At 34.6% G+C, this 23,474-nt stretch overlaps 1 protein-coding gene across 3 annotated transcripts in view; it reads left to right on the plus strand.

Moving 5' to 3' along the window:
• Positions 1-23,474, plus strand: part of DLC1 (DLC1 Rho GTPase activating protein) — a 245,891-nt gene that overhangs the window by 16,610 nt on the left and 205,807 nt on the right. The window contains exon 1 of one of the 3 annotated variants that reach the window (XM_015625002.3): positions 16,117-16,325. The exons of 1 other annotated variant lie outside the window; for it this stretch is intronic. The gene's annotated coding sequence lies outside the window, so the exon portion shown is untranslated. Of the gene's footprint in view, positions 1-16,116; positions 16,326-17,182; positions 17,419-23,474 lie in introns of those variants that run through there. One more of the 3 variants, XM_015625001.3, reaches the window with a different exon arrangement.

Here is a 23,474-nt window from a genome sequence, read left to right on the forward strand (position 1 = left end):
TGAAACTGCAAGCTAGGGGTTCAATTATAGTGGACAAATTACAAAATGTCATCCTAATTTTAGGGTGGCTCTGAAGAAGGGAATGCATCAAGACATTCAACATAGGAATTTAATGCAAAAAATACTAAAACATGACATTCCATGTTTATTTGTAAAAATATTTGATGTGAATATTTTTCATATTGAATTTTTATGAGCAGTTTGAAAAAAAAATCAAATTCAAGGCCAGCAACTTACATTTCAGCTACTACTAATTAGTTAATATTAATTGCTACCAATCTTAATGTGTAATTGCCTCAGGGGTTGTTTCATTGAAGAAATAAGCATGGAACAAAGTATTTCCTCATCAGGTTGTTGTTGCTTTAAAATTTGTGGTTTTTACTCCTGTTTCTTGAATTAGGTGTCATTGCCTAGCTGGGAAATCCAAGACAGAGGAAATGCTTATATTTAATAAAAGAGACCTTATTAGCCTGCAATGTAAAACCCTTGCATTCAACTCATGAACAAACACTTCTAGCAACAGCTCACTTTGTTTTACTTTTGCATCATTTACAGCTTGCATTCTTGTGACACCTCCTTATGTCATTTCTGCTGCTGTCTACTGGCACCCTCACTCTCATCAAATAATTTTCTTGTCAGACTCTCATGACCCTTAAAGTACAGCAGTTTTTATTGATACCACTCAAGTGTTCTCTTAGAATCAGTCACAGACTCCTGCAGATCCCATCAAAACCTATTCTCTTTTCCAGGAAATTCATCAATCAGTAAACTCAAATTCAGGAGGCAGAGATAGGGAAATTTATTCCATACATTATGCTGATTTGCTATGCATATTGTTTTTGTGTAATAAAAAAACTGGGTCATGGAGGTACGTTTCTGCTTACCTGGACTTACCTTAAATTTGGAATTAATTTGACGATGCATGTACTTTTATATTTCCACTAATATAAATAATATAATTAATTATAATTATTGATTAATTTTAAATTAATAAAATTAAATTAATTAATTATAATTAATTCCACTAATATAAAAAATATAATATGAGTAGTTCAGGAACTCAGTGCCTGCTCAAAGTTTAAGTTAAAACATTAAAATATGTAAAACATCTCTAAAATATCTTCAGTGCTGTAAAACTTAATTGGCAAAAATTTCCTTTGAAATTACTTTATTAGAACTGGAACATTGCTAACTGCATAGGAGACTAAAGGCTTGTTGTTCTTACCTCTCTAAAGCCCCAATAATACAACAAATGCTGAAACTAGACATGATACTGAATACTGTGCTATCTCAGAGCTCTCTGCATCTTATCTTCCAAACTCCTAATAGTACCTTACTCCCTAAATTGAATTGCATTTCTAGCCTTGTACTTTGAACAATGCTAAAGGCTTTCTACAAATGTTTTGAAATAAAAGTTTAGGAGATGACGCAGGCAAACTGTGTGTTAAAGTGCATAATCTGTACTACACTTCCATTGTTTATTTGTATTTTTTTGACTAAACACCTTTTAAAAAATCTGTTGCTTCATTCTACTGAATGTTACCCAGTCACATCAAGTGCATCACGTGACAAACTGGCATATGATTACCAGAACAATTCATAACCTCACTGCCAATCTATGATTTAGTCACAGAATCATTCTACATTAGACTTTATTTTTCCATGCACAGGAGGTCTTATAAGAAGGATATTTATGGATTAAGAGTGCAAAGGAATGACTTTTAATAATAATAATAATAATAATAATAATAATAATAATAATAATAATAATAATAATAGCAGGTTGTAGGTGATATGTGTTCGTGTATGATGTTTATGCTTCTGTTTAGAAACCTCATGTTCCTCTCTACAGTTCCTATGTAAGTACTTTCTTGTGCATTAATAGTAATTTCTTCAGTAAAACAAAGCTAGCTGTGCTATACCAAACTAGGCCTTGACTCATAGCATGATTCATAGCATGGGAATCTAAATGTGTTATTGAGTATAATCCAACATAGCTCAGCAAGCTCTGTGGCATCTTGGGAGTTTGTTGGGTACTTACAGGACCCAGTCTTCAAGATGTGTGAGTGTTGCACACTGTGTACCCATATTAATTTTGGAGCTTAAAATAAATCCATAACTGAAAAGCATGGCTGGACTGGATTGGTGAAAAGTTATGGTGAGGTGAAGCATGTCTGGAATCTGTTGCTGCTGATTATGATCTGACATGTTTAGACTTTGCTTGTCCTCTCTTTCTCTCATCTAAGTTTGAAGAATAAAGTAACTGGTATAAAATAGTGACTAGAAGAAACTATAATCTCAGGTTCATCTGATAGAGGATTGACCCTCTGCCCTATGCTCTACAATTTACTTCATAAATCTTTGGAGACCCTACAAAAAGGAAATCTTTTCTCCCTACTCCCTCATCATTAATTAATCCTGAAGATTTGAGAAGCTTCCCTACTGTTCCCATAGTGTCCCCCTGTTCTGTTTAATGTTTACACTGACTCAACTTCTGGCTTCTGGTCAGGTGGCAAAAGTCAAGTCACTGATGGAGAGTGAAGACCTCTGTCTATTCTGGATTTGCCTGGCCTGGATATGCACTTGGGACAGCAAGTAGATAACCCACACAGGATCCTTTAACAGCCTTTTGGATAGGCAGGAGACCTTAAGGTTTTTTGAACTGGATAAATGAAGAAAGCTGTGAAGTATTTAACTAACAAACTTATTCCCTGACAAAGTAGAGACTAAACTGAATTATGAATACTGGTACCTGAGGGATAAACAAAACAAAACAAAACAAAACAAAACAAAACAAAACAAAACAAAACACCCCACCAAAACAACAACAAAAAATCCCAAAACAAACCAAAAAAACAACAAAAAAGAAACCAACAAACAAACAAATAAAAAACAACAACAAAAATAAACTAAAAGAAAAGAGGGGGTGGAGGGGAAAGAGAGCTCAAAATAGGAAAGAAACTCTTCAGGATTGAAGATCTGCTCCCAAAAATTATCATCTTTCAAAGGATGGTATTGGGAGATCATTTAGTTATGTACATCAAGATTAATCTCCAAATCTTCCTGAAATTTCCTATTATGAATAGGCTTTAAATGTGCTGATTCCAAATTGAACTATGCTGGAATGGGAAAATTTTATTGGAATGTGAGCAAAAATCTCACAAACTGAGAAACTGGACCTTAACACTGAGCTTGTAACTCAGTTGTTCTCGAGATTTTTCTTCTTGCAGACCAGCTCATTTTTCTAGTTCTCTCAAACCCCATGTGATATATGATTGCTTCCATCTGTTTATGAGGTTAAATTTCTGAACTGCAAGTGTGGAAGGAGAAATTGCAGTTATGCATGCTTCTAGCTGAATAGGTCTGCTTAAAAGAGGAAAATATTTTGGTAAAAATTTTATTTTCTCAAGCTGTATTCACTGTAAATCACAAGATACAATTACTGTATTAATTTCTAACTGTGACATAAATAAATTACAGTATAAAGTTACATCCTATGCTTTAATAATATCCGTCATGTCCTCAGAAATGCCAGTGGAATTACACCTCTGATGCCCAGAGTTATCTAGGCATCACAGTCCTTTATGACAACTCTGACTGATGAGGGTTTCTCTCTTACTGAGGAATGTAGCTTAAAGTCTTGAGATTCACAAGCTTTGTGTTACTTGGGATGTTTATTTCCCAAAACTGTTAGTGTTACACATTTGGCCATTTTCTCTGAATGACCTAACCTAAAAATGTAACCCCCCCCTTTATTACTATTATAGAAGGAGTTGATATTTTGATCATAAAATTTGAGTCAGTGACAAAAATAAATGTAAACCTTTATATATAGGTAATATTTAGTTATAAGGCTGTTAATGAGGTGCTGAAATATTTCAAGTGGTACAATTGTACTTTGGTTGGAGAAGAACCAAAGAAATTTTGCATCACTAGAGTTCCTTTTCAGAAGGAACTTGTCTTCCTATGCATTCTTAAGTACTTTTTCTATTTGATCTACATTAGAAACCCTGCTTCAGTAATAGAACCCTGTGTCAGACTTGGCCATAATAATTTGAAGATCTTCCTTTTAGTCCTTTGGTATTAGGATTTTCTTCCTTGCTCCTTGAAGTTCATCTAGGAAGCATATGAAAATGGGAAGTATACCCAAGAGGGTAGTACTGACTAAAGCCAAAGGGCCTTCATCTTCACCTTTTCACCCTGAAAAAATACACAATTTAACTGTTTTAATAATTAGGGCCACTATGTACCAGGAACACATTGTCTCCAAAACAAGAAATGTTTGAAAAGGCTAGTTCTTCTAACTGCAAGATGTGGAAAAGATTTTAAAATTCACTTTGATCTTTAAAAATTATATCTAATGGGTTTTGTGGGTTACCCAGATATGCAGAACAGCATATTTCAGGGTTTCCATTTGTGCTCTGCTTTGAATTCCCCCTTAGATTAGCATAATAACTTTGTGCTAGCCCTCTTAAGTTCTTCTTTGCTTTTAGGTGTCTTCTAGGTAATTATGACAGTCACCATGGAATCAATACTTATTATCTTGAATTGTAAGGAAGGAAATGTCTCCTTAACACACAGAGTAAACCAAGTAACTGAGAATTTACTACAATATCTTCTTTAAAACTAAACTGGCACATAATAAAAAGGGTGAGTTCACTGAAAATAAGATACCTATGAGCCTAGCCAAGACAATTAAAACATTGATCTTGGTTAGACAGACAAGACTTCATGTCTACTGTAAAAATCCTGTCCATTTCTAACGCAAAATTTAAAGACAAGTGAAACTACAAAAAGAAACATTGTGGAAATCAGTGGATATGATAGTGTTTGATATACCATATCTTGATATATATTTGTATGTCTATGTTACTAAAGATATGAATAGAGGAAACAACTTGAAAATTCTATGTAAAAGAGTACAATACGTGTCCTTGACATATTTATTACTTTGAACACCTAGAAGTTTTGTTTGAAAAATTTCTGTGATGTCTGGGAAGCAGTCCAGATGCCTGCCTCTCTCTCAGAAAAGATGGTTTCAATCTCTCCTCTCCCCAGTACGTAAACTAATCTTACAAATCTAGTATGGCATAAAGGACATGGAAATTGAACTCATATCAAACATTGATAATTTTGTATTTTTCTTCTTTGACTAATCAGATGACAAAATAAGGTTACCCAAAATTCTTCTCCTGGTTATGTATACCAATTTATTTTTTTTTTTTGAACCCTTAAATATCAGTTGTTCATGGGAGGCAGAATAAAACAGTTCCTGTTTTTCACTTTAAATATGTCATCTGCTGTATCTTCAGGTCTGATTCCAACCAGTTTTAGGTCAGCAAAACTGCTGGAGTCCTCAGATCTTAACAGAGCATGTACTCCTTTTTTTTTTACTTCCTTTCATTTTTACCTCCTTTCATTTTTACCTCACTTCTTTTTGAAGATACATAGGTGGTATCTTTTCCCCTTATATGTTATTACTCTTTTATCTTCCCTGCAAATATCTGCTGTGTATAATTTGTCACTCTTTGTCAGATATCTTCTCATTACCATCTTCTCTCCAGTGAACTGAAAAATATACTTTTTTTCATTTTTTATCCACTTTTATAACAGGATGCCGTTTCCCTGTTCTTTTGACATTTATTAAAAAAAATCTAATTAGTAAATCAGATACACATAATGCTATTATTTCCACTGGTATGTGTTGTTTCTTTTGTCCCTCGAAATTTGAGATTGTTTCTCTCTGAGGAAAAATTCAATGTTTCTAAAATACTACACATACTCAAAGCACACTGTTGTGCTTATCATGGTTTCACTTAAGTTAAACGTGGTCTTGAAAAAAGATGTGAAAACAGTTTTATCATTGTCAGTTTTGCCACTTCTAGAAGGATTAGCAGCTGGGAAGCTCTGAACAATCATGGTAGTCAGACTAAGAAAAGTAGGGAATGTGAGAGAGAGGGAAAAAATGTCTTACTAAGCTAAATTTGGAGAAATGTTCTCTGTTTTAGAATACCATGCAAGAATCAAATACTGCCAATGAAAATATCAAGAATGGAAAGAGGAAGAAAGCATCAGAAAGGGATGAATAGAATATTTATTCTGCAAAAAGGGAAGCGGAAACCCTTCAAGATGAAAGCTGTATGTGATCTTGTTTTCTACTCAGAATCAGCAATGCAGTTTTAGTGAAAAAAATATCATAGTGGTAATTATAATTAATTTAATAAAATCTTTAATGCTAATTTTTAAAGAAACAGTAGCAAGACACTCTAATGTCTAATCACGATTAATAAAGGCTAGGCTCCCACCTGCCCATGACAAAACCAATAAAACCAACCAAAACTTCTCTCGAGAAGGGTTGTTGCAGAACTCCCTTACTGAGGTTTCCTCTTTTTCCAGATTCCTAACATTAGCAGGTTAGTACAAATCCAAAGCATTTTTTTTAGGAAAATCTCCTAGTAATTCTTATTTACTGTGTTTTAATAGCAGGTTCTAGGAACATGTGGATGAAACTAAACTGCATCACATGAAGCACACTGAATACATCCAGCACATGTCACCCTACTACTTAAAGAAACAGAGCCTCTCAATGATCTACATATAATGTAGATCTCACTTCCTCTGCTGTTTCCCTCTGCAGCTTTACTTTCATTGGACACTACTCACCAATGCAGACATAAGTACTGTGGCCCAAGACCAGACCAAATAGACCACAAGATCATGTAGTCACTGGTACAGCAAGTGTTGCTTGAAAGGCTCCATGAATAACTGATAGTCTTGGCTTACAGGCATTTTTGAAAAAAATGGAAGAAGTCTTGCCATGAAATAAAATTTTATAGGAACAAAATCAAAGCATGTCTCTCTCTAGTTTTTTCATGGTATTAGATGTTAAAAACAACGAATAAGGAAGCTTTAAAAAATAAAACTATTGGGGTTAACAACTTAAATTTCCATTCTAGAAAAGTGTGGACAAAAATCGTGGTCTTTGAGTTCTTTTTTCCTTTTCTTTATTTTTCCTAATAGTCTCAATGCATTTTGAATGCTTAGTCTTCTTTGTTTTTCAAAACCAAGTTGTTTAGGCCCAGCTCTTTCTTCAAACTCCTTTCTCTTTGAGGTAAGTTTCTCAGATTAGTGAGATATATTCAGAATTGTCTACATATATCTGTCTTATCTTTAAATTTTGGCTGGTTGCTGCCAGTTTAGGAATACTTGGAGAGTAAAAGGAGAATGAAAGCTACTGAGAGTATTCTGCAAGAGCTCTAAGCCTTTTAGGACTGAGAAACTAAGTGTAAAAGACAATAACATAAGAAATTTCCCTTAATTACTGCTGTTGTTCATGGATATTGAAATACTGAACTAGCCAAGTGGTGTGCAGAAATCTTAAATTTAACTTGTAGTCATCAATAGTTGAGCATCAGATATTTCATTTCATCTCATGGAGACATTACTTGCATTTTATTTTCCTTATATGTTCTGTGGTCAGATTATGTAGAAACCACCAGTTCCTCTGGTTTTAATTTAAATGTCGAAGAGGTTTGAGTTTTGTTGGGGTTTGTTGAGTTTAAAATGAAAAAGTAAGAAATGTATAGCTCAGCATACAACAATGTGGTTTCACTGGTACATAACATATGGTTGTTATCTCCCAACCCAGTTGGTGCTTGTGTTGCAGATATGTCTTTGTTCATATTTGTAAAAGAAATGAGCACATGTCCTTATCCCCCAACAAAGTTAAGTTACTGCACTCTCCCAATACAGTCCTATCCCATTCCTGAAGGGAAACCACCTTTGAAAAAGCTGCTGGTAATATTGATGCCCTCCTTATTCTCATCACTGCATTATTCTAATTACCATTGCAATTTTAATACTTGCTGGAAATAGGGAAAAGAGAGGCAGAAGGTAGAAAAGCCAGGTGGTTTTCTCCCAGCATTATCTAGCTCTCTGCTCTGTGGATCAGGTCCCTCCCTTCATAAAGAAAAGACTGGAAGAAGTCTTCCCCTGGAAAGCGTAATGAATTCCCTGGGCGGGATGAGCAATTTTACTTGCCCTGCAGAAAGGCATGAGGAGGTATCTTCACCACCTGACTCTGCACAGAGACAAGCCTCTCACTTGGGAGAGAGCAAAAGGCAGATTTCTCAGCACCAGCTCAGATGTTGGAGTGGTAAAACACATTTCTGCTACCACAACCTCGTCCACAGCTCATTACACAGTGTGTGTATGTTTGCCTAATAAAATAAGGAAGCTCATCCCTTCTCTGAGTTCCAGCAGACCCAAGCTTTACTGTATTCTATTTCCAGAAAGATCAATTAGGAAAAAAAATTGTTCATAAAAAGGTTGTGTTCTCGATTTTTAGTAAGTTAGGAAACAGACAAAATAGACACTAAACTAAAATGCTAACAAATATTGTAAATTTCAGCTTCTGTCTCTCCAAGGAGAAAACAGAAACAGGCATAAGGTTGTCAGAAATAGTTGTCAGAAATATTTTTAATTTTAATTGGATATTCTGTACAAGGACAGTCATAAGAAAACATGACAAGCAAGGTCAGGCCCAATATTCTGTGTCTTACAGTGGCCAAGAGCAGATTCCTAGTAGTGGTGAGTCATGAAATATTATAAGAACAAGACAACCTCAGTGGGAGGATTTTCCTGCTAGTTCTTGTCTTCTGTCCCCCAGTTTCCTCAAAAGTTTAGATGAGAAATTCAAGCCAGTGTTTGCATTTTTGTTTAATAGCCCTTGATATGTCTATGTACAGATGGAGGAAAGGTTGTTCTCGTTTTGCTGCCTTAGCTAATATGAACCACAAGTTGGGACCTCCCTTAACTCATCAGAATGCTGAATAAAATATAGTAAGATTAAAGACCAACATGCAATCTCATAAATACTTTTTGTACAAACATTTAAATTATGTTTAAATACATATCTTTGCACCCTGGAGGCTTTTAGCATTTGTGATGTTATCAAAGTATTAATAATATTTTAGTATATCTTTAAAATATATTAGTAATATTTTAGTTACATATTAAATACTTAACTTATTAAGATTATTAATTTTTTACTAATTTTACATCTGTACTATTAGTAAAGTGTTATGCTGAGGAGTTTTCTCCCACAAAGTCTCATTTATCTTTATGGTTACTATCTGCACTCTTAGAATGTCTAAAGACAAACTTCTTTCTTCTAATAATCATGCAAACTGCTTTAAGTCAGCATAGCTAAGGTTCATGATACTAAATAAAATGATACCAAGAAGGAATCTGTCTGAAGTAAGCCAATAATTCCCTATTGTTTGGCAAGTCTGAATTGATTTTGAGTAACTGGTGGTTTGTACATGAGAACAGTAATAATTATATTTGTCTACCAAGTATTTTCTCAGGAAACAGATAAACAGCATTTTTCGGTTTGTTTTAAGAACAAATACATTACCATTATAAGTATTTTCTTATTGTCTCTGAAGATGAAACAGGTTAGTAATGAAATGAAAAGTGATACAGAAAGGGTAAATTTTTAGGATATTTGGCAAAAGAGAAAATAAAGGCAGAGTTTGCACAAACTTCATAGATTCTGTAGAAATGTTAAGCAGATTGTGCATATCCAAATAGAAGAAACAAAGCCCTGTGTTTCTCCAGAACTGTGTTTCACCAACTACAAATTTACATGTTATTATAATGAGAAAGAATGATAAGCTCCTAGGGGTTGTTGAATGCTCTTATGCAGCCAGCCACACAAAGAAGGTTAGGAAATGGATCAACAGCTTTTATACTCTTATATATTCCTTATTCTTTATAGTATTTTATATTCTTATATTTTAGATAGGTGGACAAATATAAAATGTTTCATATAAACACAGAGATACTACAAAACAAGTATCAGTAGAGGGAGAGAGGAAATAACCTCAAGTTCCTCCAGGGTAGGTTTAGATGATTCATCTAGATGACTACTAAGGAAAATTTCTTGTCTGAAATGTTTGTCAACCATTGGAATGGCTACTCAGGGAAGTGGTGAAGTCACAATCCCTGGAACAGTTCAAAAGGTACATAGATGTGTCACTTGGGGATATGGTTTAGTGGGGAAACACAGTTGTGCTGAGTTAATGGTAGAAATTGATGATATTAGAGAACTTTTCCAGCCTTAATGATTCTAAGGTTCTAGGTCTGAAAATTCTCAAGGAGGTTTTGCTAAGTAGACATGGCCATTGAGAGACTGGCATCCCACAGGTCCGAAAGTAATTAGGAAAGATGAATCCAAACAGCTCACACAAGTCTGGAACAAAAGGACTAGATCCTCAACTATTTTAAATTGAATTATCTCCCCTGAGTTTAGTGCAACTATTTTGATTCTATCACAAGAACATTAACAGCAATAAAAGTGACTTTTCAAGTAAATGTACTTTAACATCTTCCCAAGAACGTTCATATAAATGAGATTTAAGGAAAGAATTGTCTTCACAGAGGGATGAAGAATGTTGAAGAACCTGGCTGCATATTTTCCAGTCATATTTCATAGTATATTTCTCATATACTCATAATATACTCAGAATGGCACCATTTATCATATGCAAGCATGCATTCTGCTTTATCAGTGCTTGTCAATTCTATGGAAATAAAATGTACCACCTGCACCCCATGAGATAATTTTTAATTAAACTTGTAACTACAATAGTTTTGTACAGTACTTGAAAACAGAAGGCAACTAATGTATCTTCAGATTTTTCTTGAAATTTGTGCTCTTTAAAAGAAATACTGTCTTTAGAGGGACTTGATTTAAAAACTAACAATTACTTGAAAGATATCCCTGAAATAGAAGATACAGTCTTCACAACAGGAAATGTAAAATATTGTTAAACACTATACAGCTTTCTCAGTTTCTTGCCAAGTTATGACAGATAACTGATCAATTACTGAAAGGTAGAAGCTAGGCCAAAATCTGGATAGCATATTCCAGAGAGACTAGAACTACTTATTCTTTGATGAGCTCTTGAAAATGTGCTTTGACTTCAGTTTATATCATTGTGTCACACTGTCAACCAAATAGCTTTATAATGTCTTGCTGAAGAGTTAGTTGTCTAGAAACATGAAGTTGTAGATTGTGACAGGTTTTATTTCTATGGGGCCTCCAGTAATTGTAATTTTACAGGTTTTGTCATCAATTTGCCAACACAAAAAAAGGTGTGTGCATCAACCACCATGTCCACTAACAGGTACACTTCAGACCTAATTTGAGGAAATTTTCACTTCTCCTTAGAACATTTAATTGCTTCTATCACTGGTGTTTGTAAAATGTTTTGCTCTACTAAAACAGAGTAGCCTGAAAAGATTTCATATGACTATTAGTGAAGAAAAGGTTTTTACACAGAAATTTCTACCAATATTTGAACCTTGAAAACAAGTGACATTTGTTTGGAGCAATGGTTAGCAATTCATATCAGGGAAAATATAACCAACCCTGACAAACACATTTAAAATAGCCTACTATGTTATAAACTGTTGTAGTCCACAACCTCAGGATCTCATCCAGGGAAGCAGTAGAATTCTGGGGACCAGCATGGAACACCAACGAGACAGGCTCCTGTTCATGAAACCATTTATTCAGCATGGGCACAAACTCAGGTCCAGAACAGAGAGCCTTAAACAGAGGCACAGCAGAGGGGTTTTTGAGGGACAGAGCTCTTGAAGGTCTCCACCTTTGAGGGTGGAGTTCAGGGTCAGAGAACACTAGAAACACAGCAAGGGAGAAACCCCCAGGGACTCAAACCCAATCAGAACTCCTGGACCGCCCTTCACAAGGGGTTTGGGGTGGGACAATGCTTATCTAAAAATAACTCTTTGCCTCCCAGAGGCACATCACAACAATAAACAAAATCCTTTCTTGGATCATTCAAACCTGAATGTTAATGATCAAAAATCCCAAAACAGGAAAGAGAACAAACAGTTCTAAAACTAGGTAATCTGTCTGAGTGTTATCATGTACTCATTTGGGAAGTCACCGCATTATTTTAATCCATGTCAATCTTCATTTGGCATATTTTGGTGCTTGGGCCTGCCTCAGCAGCAACCTCAGATTTGAGAGTTTATCTTCTGTGGAAAAGTCAGAATCTTTGAATAAAAACCAAAAGGCCTTACCTTTCTTTTTACCTTTTAACGGCTTAATGATAATCTTTGTTAACACATCACTGAGAACAAGAAGGTGTATCAATAAACACAAGACTCAGGGCTCCTTTAAAAAATTATCTTACTATTTCTGTCTAAATTACTGAGTAAAGTCCTTGATGACTAGAGTTCAATATTCCAAATTGCAGAAGTGTAATTAGCAAATTGCGTATTTATTAGCAATTATTAGCAAATTGGGTGTTTATTTGGTATGTTTCATATAAAAAACCCCAACGTTATTTTTCACAGTGATGCACATAGATATTATTGCTTCTCCTAGTGATTTTGATGAGGATTTTTTCAAGCAGGTCCAATTATATCCTGTTCATAAAGTCTTGGCAGTGAACAGCTGTTCATATAGACATAGTTTTAATATATTCAAATTTATTTAATTTTGCTAAAATGGTCACTTGGAAATTTATTTCAACTCGGAAATCGTAAAGAGCCTTTTTTAGACTTCCTCGTGCAACACATTTATCCTGCAATTCAATGCACTGGGACCTAGCAAGCACACAGGAAACATGGTCATGTCTCTGAACAGGGGTAGTGCTTGATATCTGTGTTTCTCCCATGCCTGATCCCCAGCTATGTTATTATGCCAATCTGTGTGTGCCTGATGGATGCTTCTCTTTCCCTCCACCTGCTCCCTCTTGTGTTTTATAATGATTTTACCAAATCTAAAATATCTTCATAAAATATCTTGGCAAGAACAAAATCATGTACTCGATACTTATGAAATAGGGAAGTAATGGAATATCACATGAAATCAGCTAATTCCACTGTGAAACAACAGCAAACATTGCAAGATTGAAAATATATTTTAAAACAGAGTTATTCATCTCTGTCTTGCAGTACTTTCAGCAGTTCCAGGTGTATTTAAACAAAACAGGATTTTTTTCTACTCTTCAGTTTTTAGGGGAAATATATCAGGTTAAAATATGCTCTTTAAGGAAAAAAGAAGATGTTAGTGAAAGATTTCCTATTTTTCTGTAAGGCATATGGCAACTTCTATTTCTTAAGAAAAATAAGAGTAAGACCACAGGTGTCTTTTTTTTTTTTTTTTTTAGCACATCACTTTCTCAGCAGGATTGCTTTTTAAGCACAAAAACACATTAGGTCTGTCCACAAACCCTGATGATACTGTTTCACAGAAATTACATGAATTTTGCATTCAGTAAACCATAGCTATATTATGTTAATAATTTTCTATAGACCAATTGTGAGATTTGGATAAATTCTCAATGACTTTATGTAAGGATTTGACTGAGAAAGAACTAAACTGTGGCAGAGCCTACCACCATGTATAGTTTGAGGTCTAGAAAAGACCATCAGATCTTCAGACAAATAAAGAGTGTCTGAAAATATCCACATCTGCATTATATTAATGTCTGTGTACTGCTGCAACAAAAATTGCCTGACTACTTTAAATTCTTCTTAGTTTTTTAATTGTTTTGGTAGTTCACTTTATATAGGATCATGGAAATAACATATTGCTAGTTTGTCTTTCCACAATATGTCATGTACTCAGCTTACCCTAGTATGACAAAAATATTTAATGTTTGTGAATAAATGTGATATTTTTTTCTACATTGTTCTTATTTAGAAATAAAATATAATCATAATAAGAATAGAATATTAGAATTCTTCACCTAATGCTACCTAAAGAAAGGTTGGAGTTGTTTGAATACCTGATTTACATAGCCTAACTTTGAGACATATGGTTTTCCGAGTTACAGATGTGCCAAGAAAAAAGACCATCTTTGTGTTTAACTTAAGCTTAGAAATAGCAAGGAGATAAATTCTATCATTTTAGTATAGTCAGTCTGACCACAATGGAAGTGCTATTAACTGGTCTTATTCATGGATTTCCTTGTTTCTCATTAGTATTCCATTCCTCTACTTATTTTTTCTGGTCTATATATTGTTCAAGATCAAACAGAATTATCAAGATTTCAGACTTAAATGTTCTGATTTCACATGTTCTTTCTATTTTACCATTGTAAAGTTTTATTAAAGCAGCTTTGAATACATATTCATACTCTGGTTATTCCCCTTCTTTCTCCAGATGTGATAGCAGGAAAAGATATTTAGGAGACAGTCTGCCCTCAGTTTTCTTAGACAGGAAACGCACAGACATTGTCTATGATGGTCTTTTCTCTTTTTCAGCTATTCATCAAGCAGTAGAATATTGGAAATTCAATTTCTTTTTGAAACTGTTTCACATAGCAGATAATGTTCTAATAATCTCATACTTGTTTAATATGTCCTCACTTATAAATGTTTCAATCTCTCTTATTCCTTGTGACTGGCTTCTGAAAAAAAAAATAAAATAAAAAAGAACACCTTATTTAATTAAAATCAATGGTTTATGATGAAATGTTAAGTGAAGTTTAGCTAAAGAAAAATAATTCTTAAAAAATAATTAAAATTCTGTCTTGAAATATTTGTTTACTTTTTTGGAATAGTGTGTTTTGAATTTTCATTACTTTTTTTCGGTATTATAAAATCAAACAGTTTTAGTAAATTTTAACTGCAAGGAAACTAAAGGCTTTTTGTTTTATTTTTACTCTCATAAACATAAATTTTAAAATTATACAATTTGTGCAATTGCATAATTGCAAATAAAATGTGCCCCTTCACAGCTTGTAACTTATTCACTAAATTCCAAACTGAAATCTTGCAGGGAAATAGTATAAATCACACTTCACAGTAGAGTAAAACTTATGGATTCAGAACTGAGAGTAGCCAAATGTAGTTAAAAATAATCCTGAGAAGTTATTTACCTCTGGGGCTGTGCTTCTGGCTGTTCTGAGTTTACCAGCACATGTGCTGTTTCCTTTTATGGGCTTCAAAGACCTCTGTCTTTGAAGATGCAGAGGTTAGGCTGGGAAGTCATTCCACTTAGGGCTGTCTACCTCCACTATCCATGTACATGAAAGCTACTGGGAAAAATTTCAAACCCACTTCCATTTGGGCCTGCATAATTTTGCAGCTAACTTTTAAAGCTAATACTGTAATTTTAAGGCTGAAAACTGCATATATAAAATTACATGTGTGACAACAAAGACCACATTCGGCAAATTTAGCAGATTTTAGCACAAAGTTCCACATGCTCAGGAACTAAAGCCTGACAAATTAGCTCCAGATACGGCCATATTAGTGGGAGTTGGAGACAGCCCTACAGGGCTGGCTTTCCTTTGACTTAAGAAAAAATTCAATTGAGCTAATGAAAGCATTATATAAACAGTTAAAAGCAGTTGTTGGAGGCTGGTAGAAAGTCATGTATCAGCAGTTAGTAATTAAGAAGATCTTCTATCTCCTTTCAGAATAAATATCCTGTCCCAGTTGTGGCAGGCCTGCTGAATGCAGACTTTGTGGTCAGTAAATGTCGAGACATTTTGTGTATGAAAACATCTGCAATGTCTTACAACTGTAGCTCCCTCTGAAACCAGGCAAAGGCCAAAGTTTCCAAGTAATAACCTGATCAATAACTGTTAAAGCATTTGCTCAGACCAGTAATTAATAAGGAGGGTTTGCACCAGCTGAAGGGGTCATCAGAGAGTAAGAGATGTATGGCTGACCCACTTGGTAAGACAAATAAACTTAGCAACAATACTAATTCTGTCTTGAAAGAAAGTGTAAAAAAAAATTAAAAATGTACATGTTGATTACTATTATGAGTCACTCTGATGTAAATAAAATAAATGTTAAGTTATTTCACCTAAATATGAAACCAGTGGCCAAAGATGGAGCTTTGCACGTGTTTATTAGTTGAGTTTGTTATGTGAATAGCTAATATTTATTACTAATAAATACAGTAATTAAAGCCATACTAGTAATTTCCATTAGCTTACCCTCAAACTTCCACGGAGCTGTCCGTCTGGTTTTAATCAAAACCAAATGGTAATCCAAGTTCTCAGGCTGGAACAGCTAAGAGGAAGTCGTTCAGAGAAGGCAGGAGAAAGCAGAAAAGATAAACAGACAATATTCACTAAATTTGTATAGAGCAAAGGATGTAGATGCTGTGGGTTACTCTGGAGATATGATTCAGGCACCCTGTCAAACTGGAACGAAGTACTTACAAGTGTTTTATGTCAGCAAAATACTAATATGATCAAGATGGAGTCTGTCCTTTTGCTTTTGCAGAGCTGGATTTGTGTGACTCTGGAGGATTCTCAAAAGAGGTAAAGCAACATATTCCACTGCCTGCAAAATGACTGTGTTTAAACTGTAGCATTCGTTTTCTCAGATCCTGCTTATTGTCTTCAGTAGGAACGCAATTTTAGCATATGTCTTTAAATGGAATCTGTCTAACTGTGTGTATTTGTTCGACAGAATAGTACTAGACCTGTTGCCATTGTTCTGTGTTAAGTTTAGACCATGTTTCTCACTACCTGATGTCAAAGACCAGGTGTTTCAGAAATGTTCTTGTATTGTTCTGGATTACTGTTGCCTTTGCATGAGCATTAGAGATGCATAAAGTATTTCTTTATAGGAAAAAATCCAGGAGGAAGAGATTTAAAGACATTTTTACATTATGTAGCTGTAGAACAGATTTTTTTTTCCTTTGGCAGAAATAGCCCAGCAGTGTATAAAGCTGACTGCCTTGAAACACTCGGTCTTGACGTTTTCTTTTCCCTCCATTTCTGCGCTCTCTCCCTGGCGCAGGCAGGCAGGCTTGCTGTCTCTCTCTCTCCCTCTCTCTCTCTCAAAGGCAGGAAATACTTTTCAGGCAATCTGGGCCTGGTTGTTGAGGTCCCCTTTCACAAAACATCAGTCTGAATTTAGTAGACAGAAGTCACTGGGAAAAGCTTGACAGGCTCGTGCTTAGCTAAGGCTCCCTCCAGCTGCAGAGGGTGTTTTTGTTAGAATCACACATTGAGCAAAACTGCTTAGAATAGAGCAATGATCTCAGTAGCGAAATCTGAACTTTTATGCTAGCAGGAGCTAGCTGGGACTGGGCTCCTTTGTTTGTTTGTTTGCTTCTTTGTTTTGTTGTTTGGGCTTTTTTTTTTTTTCTTCTGTTGACCAAAGATTTTAGGGAGGTCATGTCTGAATTCCTGATTGTCTTCATCTAGGTAAGGCTGTCTTGGAATCTTTCTGCACTTTAAGCTATCCAAAAAAATTAAACTAAAAAAAAAAAAAAAGAAAAAGAAAAAAGGAAAAAGAAAAAAAAGGGAAAATATAAAAGAAGGTAAGGAAAATACTCAGAAAAGAAACAAGCAGTATCCAGCACTGGAGTGTTCTGCATTCAGGATCTCATCACTACAAATAAAGGTAAAAAAATTTATAATATTTAAAATATACATTTCATTGTAAACTGTGACAACTCTGTTTATCAAAATATGCCAGACCTATAAAAAAATTCATGTGCATTTTTCTTCATCTTTTAAAAACGTGCTTGAAATGCTGAACTTTATTTGCATTCTTATATAAATAGAGCTGTATGGTCTTGCTTGCGTATTTTTTAATGCACGTTAAAGAAGAAAGTTAGACGTGTGAGTGATTTGGTTCTTTCACCTCAGCTAACAACAGAGAGGGCATTTAGGGCTATGTTTTTTTCTCTCTCCCCACCTTCCCTTCCCTCCACTCCAGCAGTAATGATGATGAGGAGTGTTTTAGATAGATATATCAGTTATACCTCTGCTGGGCTACGTCTCTAGCCTTTTCTCAGCCCTAGATGAAATCTGTGGTATAATTGACAATACAGTCTTAAAGGTGTATACTCTAAATCTGAAATTCCAAGGTTTGTTTGTTGTCTTTAACTAAATTATTTTTAGTAATGTATGATTAAATACAGAGATCACTGTGTGTTGTGCAAGCATTTAGACGAGGTAAAGTAAGATTCAGTAAATGTCAGCTGACTATAATTTTTGGGAGGATGTATGGATTTACTCATTTTTCTTCTTAAACTAGTAAAAATAATAATAATCTGCTCTTAAGGAGTTTAGGGAGAAAATCAGGATAGTATCTTTTACTGATATGTGAATGCATTTATATTTTATGTAAAGTTGTGATTTAATTATTAATTTGTTCTGGATATGCAAAGCATTTTTTATGTCAATCTATATAGTATTCTTTGTTTTCCTGAAAATTGCTGCTTATAAGTAATCTGAAAATTTTCTTTCTCTCTTTCTTTCTTTCTTTCTTTCTTTCTTTCTTTCTTTCTTTCTCTCTTTCTTTCTCTCTTTCTTTCTTTCTTTCTTTCTTTCTTTCTTTCTTTCTTTCTTTCTTTCTTTCTTTCTTTCTTTCTTTCTTTCTTTCTTTCTTTCTTTCNTTTCTTTCTTTCTTTCTTTCTTTCTTTCTTTCTTTCTTTCTTTCTTTCTTTCTTTCTTTCTTTCTTTCTTTCTTTCTTTCTTTCTTTCTTTCATTAAGGCTCCATGTAATTATTGGCCAGATTGTTAACTAAAGAGAAGTCATCTGTTCATGTATTTCAAGAGTCTTTTAATTTTGATTTTACAATTTTTCAAAATTATTGTTCTGTAAGGAAATGACTTTGTGGTGTGAAAGGACATGAAGGATATTTGAGAATGGGGTCAAACATCTCCTCTGCAATAGACTGAGAACTATGCACTTTCCTGCCATTTGGGGGAAGGAAGTTGTTCAGGGTGGTCAGGAGTGGCTCTGGCTTGTGAAGGGAATGCATCTGAACTGGACAGGGAACAACCAGTAGGCAGTAAATGTACCTGAGTATATTCTGGGGTCAATTTTAACATCACAATCATTTATGAGCTTATGGACAAGTCTTCTCCAGTGAGATGTTCTGGTCTGGGAGAGCTGTGATACGTAAGCGGTGGGACTGAGAAGTTGAGAGCAATTTGACTGAGTCTTTTTGTCATTCTCGTGAAATTTGTGCTGGAACATTGATGTCTCAAAGGATTTAGCTTTAGTGGCTTTTACAGCACTGTGTTCCCATGCTTGCTGCTGCAAGTATATGTGCACGTATTTAGTATTAATAAGTACTCCAACTAAACAGAATATTCCTATTAAGCAGTTATCTTCTGCAGCACCACTTCCGGGGCTTAAAGCATATAATGACCTCATCTGACCTCACTTGCAGATGAAAATAGTTGACACCTGAGGCAGTTGAACTACAGGGTGGACAACAGAAAAGATCACAGAAAGTCTTTTCTCATTAAACTCTCGAGTTTCTTGTAGACTATAAGAAAATATAATGCTGACAGATGCCTGCATTTTTGATTTAGAAGGTTTAAATTAAAGTCCTGGAAACAAATCGCTATTCAACTTTTGGTTATACTTAGTCTAATTTCTCTGTTATGCTTACCTTGTTTTGGTTTTTTTAAGATATGGTTGCTCAAGAAAAAGGATTCACAGAAAAGTTAGTCTAAAGAACCTCTGAAAATTATTTTATAGATATATAGCAATAATGAACATGGAAAATGAGCATCTAGAGTTTTTTGACCTTGCTGTGTTCCTTCAGATATGTTAAAGTTCTTTATCTGAAAAAAAGAAAATAGCCCAAATAGTTGGATCAAATGACTCCTTTAAAGGAAGTAATAAATTTATGTCTACGGCCTTGAAAAAAATTAACACAAATGGTTACATCCATGTAATAGGAATTATTCAAATAGCTTTCCTTCACCATAAATTTGTGGGCCTGAAAATTAATTTTCTTTTGAACTTGTACCTGTTGACCTTCATGTCAAATTCCATACTCAGAGCAACGGGGAAAGAAGTTTGTATATTCAGGCCTAATTCACAAAGACCTCTTTAACACAAAGTAATCCCTCCTAAAAGAAAATTAAAAGTAAAGACAACAGTTTGGGTGTGCAGTTTTTAAATAGGCAAGGCTTATAGTAATTCTTGTAAAGTGATGGGCTTAAAATCAATTTAAAAATTGTTCTTTAGGTGATGGAACAATCTAAGGATCCCCCTTTTGACTTTCATGAGTCTCAAAAGTTACTTAACTTTTCTTCTCCTTGATTGTCAGAAGTATTAAGCCACATGTTATACAATAGTTTTCTGTTGTCCTTAACATGAATTTTGCTGCTGGAATGCACCTTCTTTGTTATGAAGCTTCCCTGAGGATGGCAGTAGCAGAAGGAGTAAGAGAATTTACAAATATTTTTCTCTTTTCTCAAAAGGAAGCTATATTTTAGAGTATTCTCCTTTTTTCTTTTTTTCATCTGGTTCCATTTTCTATTATTTGTCTGGAGAAAAAAAGACTAAGTCCAGAGGGATTGTTGATGTTCTGTTCTTTCCACAAAAAAAAGAAAAAATGCAAAAAGACAAAACCAGAGTAACATAAGGGCCAGACCAATTGAAATAGCATATCCAGAAGTTAGATCTTGAGTTCCTTCCTATTAGGAGAGAGCCTCAACATGTCATTCAAAATGGGGTCAACTAGAGCCAGTTACTCAGGTCCTTGTCCACTAGGGCTTTAAATATGTCATCCAAAGATGAAGATCCCCGTGAATTCTTAGTAAGGACTTTAAGACTAGCTGGATACCCAGGTGTATTTTTAATATATATGTGCATTCATATATGTATATACATGTATACATATGCATGTGTATATATGCATAAATTATACCTCAAACCAAAATTATACAGATTTTTTACATGTAAATCCTATGTATATCATATGTGAACATTATTGTATTGTAATAATTACTGGTATTGAACTTCAATGTGTTTTATATTATATTTCATCATTGATATTTGCTGATGCATTCGGGTACTACTTAATTAAGAACAGTTTATTGGTAGTTAATTTCAAATCCACTATTACTATAGTTGCTTGCTTCCTTTAACGAGAAAAATCACTTACATAGCAATTAGTGATGCCCAGAGTGATCTCTGGTGTATTTTACATCAGTCACATTCCAAATGCAAAGTTTGCCTTAGGTTGTGTGTATCATTAAAACCAATTTCACTCATACTATGTACTCTTTACCTCTAGCCTTCACTTTCATCTAAGCTCTTCTTTTTTTTACAGTGATTTGTGATACTTCCTGTTGGTTATTCCATTGTAGCCTGCATCAAAATCTATTAGCTGTAGATAAAATGTCCTTGAACTTTAGGAAATTTTATAGTTAATTATTTTACCTCGGAATCTCTATTGATTCTCCCGCCCTCTTGCTCACTCTTTATCAGTTGAAGAGTTTGCAGGTCAGTAGGTCTTATTGGTGAGAGTTTCACAATAGGATTAAACCCCTAAATATGCCCTTTAATGCTAGAACAAATAAATATTCCAAGTTGAACATCATGGTACTTGTGGAAGGTTCACCTTATGATAAAAAATTTTGGAATAAGGAATTTTGGAAGACAGATTTGGTGATGAGTTTGAAGTAAACATCATTAGACTAAGAAGTGAAGAAATCTGGAGTAGAATGGAGGATTTTTGCAATGTGCTGTTCTGCTAAACGATCTAAGAGAAGATGAAAGGGGCAAGAGGAAACAATGACAAATTCACCAGGCCAAAGCAATTTGGGTTACATTATTAAAGCTGTATAATATATGTATATATAAGGAGCATTCATAACCTTAATATTGTATTACTATCATCTTTGCTAAGACTATCACAAAATATGAATCTTTTTTTTGACCTCCTCATGAATTTTCTCATACACGACACAGACATGTAAAGGGCAAGGAGAACTTACTTTGGATTAACTTTTTCAGTCTGGAGCATTTAAAAATCCACTTCTTAGCAGTCCTGAGAGGCTCAGCACACTAGAAGTTGTACTGTTAAATTCATTACACATTTTTATGTCAGCAGCTAAATGGAGATACCCCTTTTCATTTTGACTGAAGTTTTTATCCTCAGTTAACGCTGTTTTATCAGAGAAGATTGCTAGTTTTCAATAATAACAACTAAAACAAGAATTTTTTTGTGAAAGGACAGTCTCTAAGAGTTTTATCCTTTACAGCAAAACCTGGGCTTTGAGGATTCCATATACAGAAACAATTTTACATTCTAGTATCATCAAATACCTTTGTGCAGACGTCACTGACAACTTCCAAACATTGAGTCACTGTCAGCTTAATTGGGTGTACCATACTGGATATAAAGATTTTTAAAAAGTTTTTGCATGCTGTAAGAGAATTTATAGCTGGTAAAGGAAATATATCTGAATTAGTTTTAAAATCAAGGGAAAATCTCCATGTGAGCTCACAAGTCATCTGTTTTATTTTTCCTGTAGTTATGTACTCAGAAATAACAATTTCCAGGGCTGAGCATATCTTTCCAGGCAGGCTACAGATGCTGAGTAGAAGAATATCATTATAAAATCAGGAGAACAGCTGGTGAGTTTGGAAATGAGGCACTCTAGAAAATACTGTGAAGAATGTCTATTGACTATAGCAGATACATTCACATTATGCCTATGAGAGGCAGAGAGAAGGTGGATATAGAGGTGAGATACACATACTCTGTAAAAGTCCTTTGACAGACAGGTTTCCTGAATTCCAAAATAAGAATAATATAATGAAGAATAATCAGTTTCAGTGTTAGGTTCGAATGCAGGCTTTTACCCTCCCAATTTCACCAACCTGGAGGATAAATTCAATTTTTTACATTCCCTTCCTTGGAGGAGTGGATTTAATTAGGTTCTCCAGTGCATTTACAAAGCACTCAGTGTACATTATATGTTATTTCTCTCTCTAGTTTCAAAGAAATAGTGGTACAACTGCCATTTTGAATAATTTTTGCTTTTCACATCTTCAGCTACATTCCAGAAATACTTCCTCATTTTGCTCTCAGTACTTTTTTACAAGTGCCAAAAAAAAAAATGGGATTCCAAATGATTCTGCTAGTGGTTCACTCCCACCAAAAAGCACAGTAACCCCAGTAGTCATTCTCTGTAGACTCTCAATGATAAAATATTTGTCTTTCTCAATGGGTGAAAATAATTTTCAGCTCTTTATGTACAAAAGATAGGCAAAATAATGTCAAAAAGTTATTTTTAGTCATGTCTTAACTGGAAATGAAAACAGGCCCTCTACTATTCAGTGAGGAGGCTGGTCACCAAAAGACATTGTCTGTGGTGTCTCATACGACCGAGGTTTCACAGCTCATGGCTATAATGAGCACCAGCAATTTTTTTTTTTAAATAGAAACACCATATTAGAGTCTTAAATCTAAAAGGCAATAGGAATACAATCTGGTTAATTTATATTGTTTTCAAAAAGACCTCCTGCAGCAAAAAGATTAGTTTTTCACTCGAGTTGGCAAGAAAAGGAAATGTCTTCCATTTGGGGGAAGGGGGGAAATATTTGTGGAGAAACATTTCCCTAATTCAGGAACAAAAATAGTAGAGACATAGTTTTCTGGGTTGCCATGTCCAATGGGATGACCATTTCTCATTTCA

This window comes from Parus major, chromosome 4, assembly GCF_001522545.3.
Source record: "Parus major isolate Abel chromosome 4, Parus_major1.1, whole genome shotgun sequence".
Taxonomy (NCBI): domain Eukaryota; kingdom Metazoa; phylum Chordata; class Aves; order Passeriformes; family Paridae; genus Parus; species Parus major.